The sequence below is a fragment of the Lycium ferocissimum genome, chromosome 10 (assembly GCF_029784015.1).
Source record: "Lycium ferocissimum isolate CSIRO_LF1 chromosome 10, AGI_CSIRO_Lferr_CH_V1, whole genome shotgun sequence".
NCBI lineage: Eukaryota > Viridiplantae > Streptophyta > Magnoliopsida > Solanales > Solanaceae > Lycium > Lycium ferocissimum.
Genome location: NC_081351.1, coordinates 24,579,626 through 24,585,855, shown reverse-complemented (window position 1 = coordinate 24,585,855; position 6,230 = coordinate 24,579,626).

Here is a 6,230-nt window from a genome sequence, read left to right as displayed (position 1 = left end):
TGATCCTGGCTAGTGCACCATTATTGGTCTTGTATTTCATGTTGTTTCAAAAAATTATTCTTTTCAATGGAGTGTCACGGCCAATGAAAATCTGACGAAATTGTCAAATCCCATTAATAAATGATTGAGAAAATGAAGCGCGCAGAGCGGAAATTTGAAATTTAAAAATTTTAAAGTGGCTGTGTGGGAGTTATCCCTCCCACACCATGTCATATTTATGCCTCACCCATTGTAAAAAATTTTATCACTCGTGCCTTTGATTTAACGAAAATATATTAGAGGTCATATTTGTTCAATAGTACAAGGCATGTTTAATCTATTGAAATTTCTGAATATTATTGCACAAAAGTAATAATATGACACAAAATATCGTTGCATTCAAAAACATAAAAAACATTTGCAATTACAATCCATCTACCATTGCATTATATCTAAATTATACAACTAAAAGATCAAATGCAATTACACTTCATCTTTTAAAGATTGTTTTCACTAATAACAGCACATTTTCCCTCTTCAAAAGATTGTTTTTACTAATGATAACATCCTTTTTGTTTTTCAATTTGTTGATGACCTGGATAATTCTTTTTTGAAAAAATTTCGTCTTCTCAATCCCAATATCTACATGACAACGCATGCAACAAAAATCACAAGGGAAAAGATCTGCTGCAACAAAACATAAACATAAATATAAAAAAAATCACTACAAATCTGCCATAAAAAAAATACAAGGAAAAAGAGATAACTTACGTCAGACTTATACACTTGAAAAACGTCTCCCAAGTGCTCTAATTTTGATGATGATTATTATTATAATAATAGAGAGAATATTACATTTTAAGCATTTATATGATTTCTTACATAAAATTCAATGTGGTCTGGCCCTTCCGCGAATTTCACGCATAACAGAAATTTAGTAAAATTATTTAGTGTCCGTGATATCAAGAGCCACACTCTAATTTTTTTTTCAAATACCCTAGCTAGCTCCTTGCCGCTCTCTTCTTCTTTGGCTTTCATGGCATCTCATAGACTTCCTACCCTGTCCTGTTTCGGTCTTGAGACCTCAGTCGTCTCCATCGACACCACAGATCCTTCAACGCTTTTTGCCATAGTCTCAGGTGGCGGTACATGATCTCACATATTCCTATCAAATTTGGGATCGCCTACATAAACGATTCCTAACTACAAGCATGGTTAAAACTATGGAGTTAAGAGAACTTTTTTAATCTCAAAAAACTTTCAACTCAATTTGTGGAGGCTTATCTTCGTGAAGTTAAGAATATTGGAGATTCTTTGGCGGCTATTAATTCTCCACTAACTGAACAACAATTAATTGAATATGTGTTTGAAGGCTTGAGAGATAAATATGATAACTTTGTTACTGCTGCTGTTAGGATTTTAAGGTGTGAATGGGAAATGAGAAACAATACCTTTTGAAGTGCACTCAAAAGGTACCTTTTGGATTGCACCTCTCCATCTCACCCTTTCATTGTCTATAAATTCAAAGGCTTTGCCTCAGATTTGAGACATAGAAATCTGAATTCTTTCTTCATCTAAATTGTTCTCTGCATTAGTTTTCAAAACAAAATTATAGTAGAATCGTGTGATTTATTGCCGAATTTACGTTCGACGAAGTTGGTGCGGTTTAAGGTACCGCTACGCCATCAACAGGTATATTCATTTCATCCTAGGAGGAAGTAATCCATAACTTCGGGTACAGTGGGGAGATTAAATTCCTTAAGGACACACAATGAATTATGTGGACTCGGATATTTTCAGTTTTAAGCATTTTACGTTTTTTAAGATTAATTCATGTTTCGGTTTTCCGATTTTGAACACGTATTTACTAACAACTGCTACATATTTTGGAGGTTCAATTAACTTTGATGATTTCATTAACAAATTTAATTATGTACGAGCAACAACTTGCTCGCACCGATTCAGACTTCTCTTTATGCATCAAGCGCTACCTACGATCATAAATTCTAGAATTGATCTAATATTAGCTGTTGATATCCATGCTATAAAAGTCTTAATGGTATACTTGGTTAAGAGAAGAAGACAAAAGACGATAAATGTGAATGGTTGATATTTTGGGGTCCTTTGGTTAAATGTGATCTTTGACTCAAGTTTATTTTATTGGATAGGATTGACTCTTTTAAAATTAGGTTAAAGATATTAATTAATTTTAAAACGGGAAAGGGCCAAATAAGTCACTAAAGTTGTTGGATGGGAATTTTTATATTCGTGATAAAAACAAAATAGTCCGTGGATTATGGGAAAAAGAAGAATCTGCAACAGCAATAGCAAAAAATTATAAAATATAGAAGAAGATGGTGAAGAGGAGAGAATGTATGAAATCAAAAGATTGAAATTTGAATATGAAAAGTAATACGGGAAAGGCTCAAGTATGTCATCGAACTATCAAAAATGACTCATTTATGCTAATCTTTAATAGTTGGGTTTAAAAATACCACCGCCATTACCATTTTGGGTCATATATGTCATTACTCACTAACAGAACTCTACTACTATCAGATTTTGCCACGTGGCATTATCTAAACTCTTTATTTTACGAGTGACATATATGAGTGACTTCCTAGTTTAGTAACATATTTGAGTCTTTTCCCAATTCATATATTAACTTCAATCTTTTCTATTAGCCGTTGATATCCATGTTACAAAAGTCTTAACTAGTATACTTGGTTAAGAGAAGAAGACAAAAGATGATAAATGTGAATGGTTGATATTTTGGGGTCCTTTTGGTTAAATGTGATCTTTGACTCAAGTTTATTTTATTGGATAGGATTGACTCTTTTAAAATTAGGTTAAAGATATTAATTAATTTTAAAACGGGAAAGGGCCAAATAAGTCACTAAAGTTGTTGGATGGGAATTTTTATATTCGTGATAAAACAAAATAGTCCGTGGATTATGGGAAAAAAGAAGAATCTGCAACAGCAATAGCAAAAATTATAAAATATAGAAGAAGATGGTGAAGAGGAGAGAATGTATGAAATCAAAAGATTGAAATTTGAATATGAAAAGTAATACGGAAAAGGCTCAAGTATGTCATCAAACTATCAAAAATGACTCATTTATGCTAATCGTTAATAGTTGGGTTTAAAAATACCACCGCCATTACCATTTTGGGTCATATATGTCATTACTCACTACGAACTCTTACTACGTCGATTTTGCTTATGGTATTATCTAAACTCTTTATTTTACGAGTGACATATATGAGTGACTTCCTAGTTTAGTAACATATTTGAGTCTTTTCCCAATTCATATATTAACTTCAATCTTTTCTATTAGCTGTTGATATCCATGCTACAAAAGTCTTAACGGTATACTTGGTTAAGAGAAGAAGACAAAAGATGATAAATGTGAATGGTTGATATTTTGGGGTCCTTTGGTTAAATGTGATCTTTGACTCAAGTTTATTTTATTGGATAGGATTGACTCTTTTAAAATTAGGTTAACGATATTAATTATTAATTTTATAACGGGAAAGGGCCAAATAAGTCACTAAAGTTGTTGGATTTGGATTTTTATATTCGTGACAAAAACAAAATAGTCCGTAGCTTAAGGGAAAAAGAAGAATCTGCAACAGCAATAGCAAAAATTGTAAAATATAGAAGAAGATGGTGAAGAGAGAGAATGTATGAAATCAAAAGATTGAAATTTGAATATGAAAAGTAATACTAAAAGGCTCAAAAGATGTCATCAAACTATCAAAAATGACTCATTTACGCTAATCGTTAATATTAAAAAATATTATCATTATCATTTTGGGTCATATATGTCATTTTAAAAATACTACTTGTCCGATTTCTTAGCACGTGGCATTATCTAAATTATCATTTTGGGTCATATATGACTTTCTAGTTTAGTAATGATTTGAGTCTTTTCCCAATTCATATATTAACTTCAATCTTTTTTATTAGCTGTTGATATCCATGCTACAAAAGTCTTAACGGTATACTTGGTTAAGAGAAGAAGACAAAAGATGATAAATGTGAATGGTTGATATTTTGGGGTCCGTTGGTTAAATGTGATCTTTGACTCAAGTTTATTTTATTGGATAGGATTGACTCTTTTAAAATTAGGTTAACGATATTAATTAATTTTAAAACGGGAAAGGGCCAAATAAGTCACTTAGAGTTGTTGGATTTGGATTTTTATATTCGTGACAAAAACAAAATAGTCCGTAGATTAAGGGAAAAAGAAGAATCTGCAACAGCAATAGCAAAAAATTATAAAATATAGAAGAAGATGGTGAAGAGGAGAGAATGTATGAAATCAAAAGATTGAAATTTGAATATGGTTACGGTTTTTAAAGATGTCATCAAACTAAGAATTTATCTATGCGTTAATAGTTAAAGGTTTAAAAAAATACCACCACCATTACCATTTTGTCATATATGTCATTACCACCAATAACTCTACTACTATCGCATTTTGCTTACGTGGCATTCATCTAAACTTTTATTTTACCAGTGACATATATGAGTGACTTTAGTTTAGTAACATATTTGAGTCTTTTTTCGCTTCAATCTGATATCCATGTTAGCAAAGTCTTAACTTTCTCGGGTTGTTCGGTAAAATTTCTCGGGTTTTTTTCGGGTTGTTTGGTTTTTGTGTTTTTCGGGTTGTTTAGTTTTTACCGGCTTTTCGTGATTTTTTGAATAGTCTTGATACAATATATAACTTTTACTTCAAATATTTCTTTAGTTCTAATAAGATACAATTATATAATTAAGGTGTTTCTTAAGAAAATAACACAAAATGTGAGAAGAGTAATGACATTGTATTAAAATATTCAACAAAAGCTAATATAATCGGTTAAAATAAATATTGTTAATTAACAAGCCATAAAAGAAAATGACCATAATCTAAAAATACTAAGTCATGCTAAAATAAGTATTACTTACATGACAAAGAAAAAAACTTAAGTTATGTATTTTTCTCCGTAAATCGATTATACAATTTAAAGAATAGATATCCAACATTATTGTCATTCCTAGTGAGATTGAATTTCTTTTGTTAGGATTAGTGTTGAGTTGGTTTTGGTTTGGACTTTATTTGAGTTACTAACATCCATAGCATATAAAACTTATTAACATTCAAAATTCTAAGTTCAAGCTTGAAAAATATGATAATAGATAAAAAATTACGAAAAAATTTAAGAAACATTTATAAATTACTTTACAAATAAATATTTTTATGTATAAAATGTTTTAAAAATTGAATACATGTAATGTCGGGTTGGTTTGGTTCGGTTCGGTTCGGTTTGACTTTTTTTAGTTAAAATCAAACCAAACCAATTATGATCTAGATTTTTTTTTTTCCAAACACCAAGTCAAACCAATCCAATATGGCCAGTTTCGGGTTTTTCGGTTTGACTCGGCTTGCTCGATTTGGTGCGGTTTATCGGTTTACTTCGTACACAGATGCCTTGACGGGGTATACTTGGTTAGAAGAAGACAAAAGATGATAAATGTGAATGGTTGATATTTTGGGGTCCTTTGGTTAAATGTGATCTTTGACTCAAGTTTATTTTATTGGATAGGATTGACTCTTTTAAAATTAGGTTAACGATATTAATTAATTTTAAAACGGGAAAGAGACCAAATAAGTCACTAAAGTTGTTGGATTTGATTTTTATATTCGTGACAAAAACAAAATAGTCCGTAGATTAAGGGAAAAAGAAGAATCTGCAACAGCAATAGCAAAAATAATAAAATATAGAAGTAAGATGGTGAAGAGGAGAGAATGTATGAAATCAAAAGATTGAAATTTGAAAATGAAAAGTAGTACGGAAAAGGCTCAAACATATCATCGAACTATTAGAAATGGCTCATTTACGTACGTATGTTAGTTTGTGTACATGTATTTTCCTATTAAGAGCAAGAAAATAATTGAACAGCTTTTGCGTTCCAGTTTTAGTGCGCTTTTTCTTTGGTCAGTTACTCAAGTTGTGTTTGGTGACTCCAATTTTTGCTTCTCTTAATTTGGTGATATCGTTGGTGAAGTTTGATTCATTTCCTTTGACTTTTATATGAAATAATGAGTTGCTGGAATGAATAAATTACTTACTTTATGCGACCCAATGATATTCATACATATATATATATATCATCAAATATTTATATCGTCATAACCTAAAATATGAAGTTTCAATGTTTTAATTATTTCAAATACTGTGTTCTACTTATGTTTGTGCTT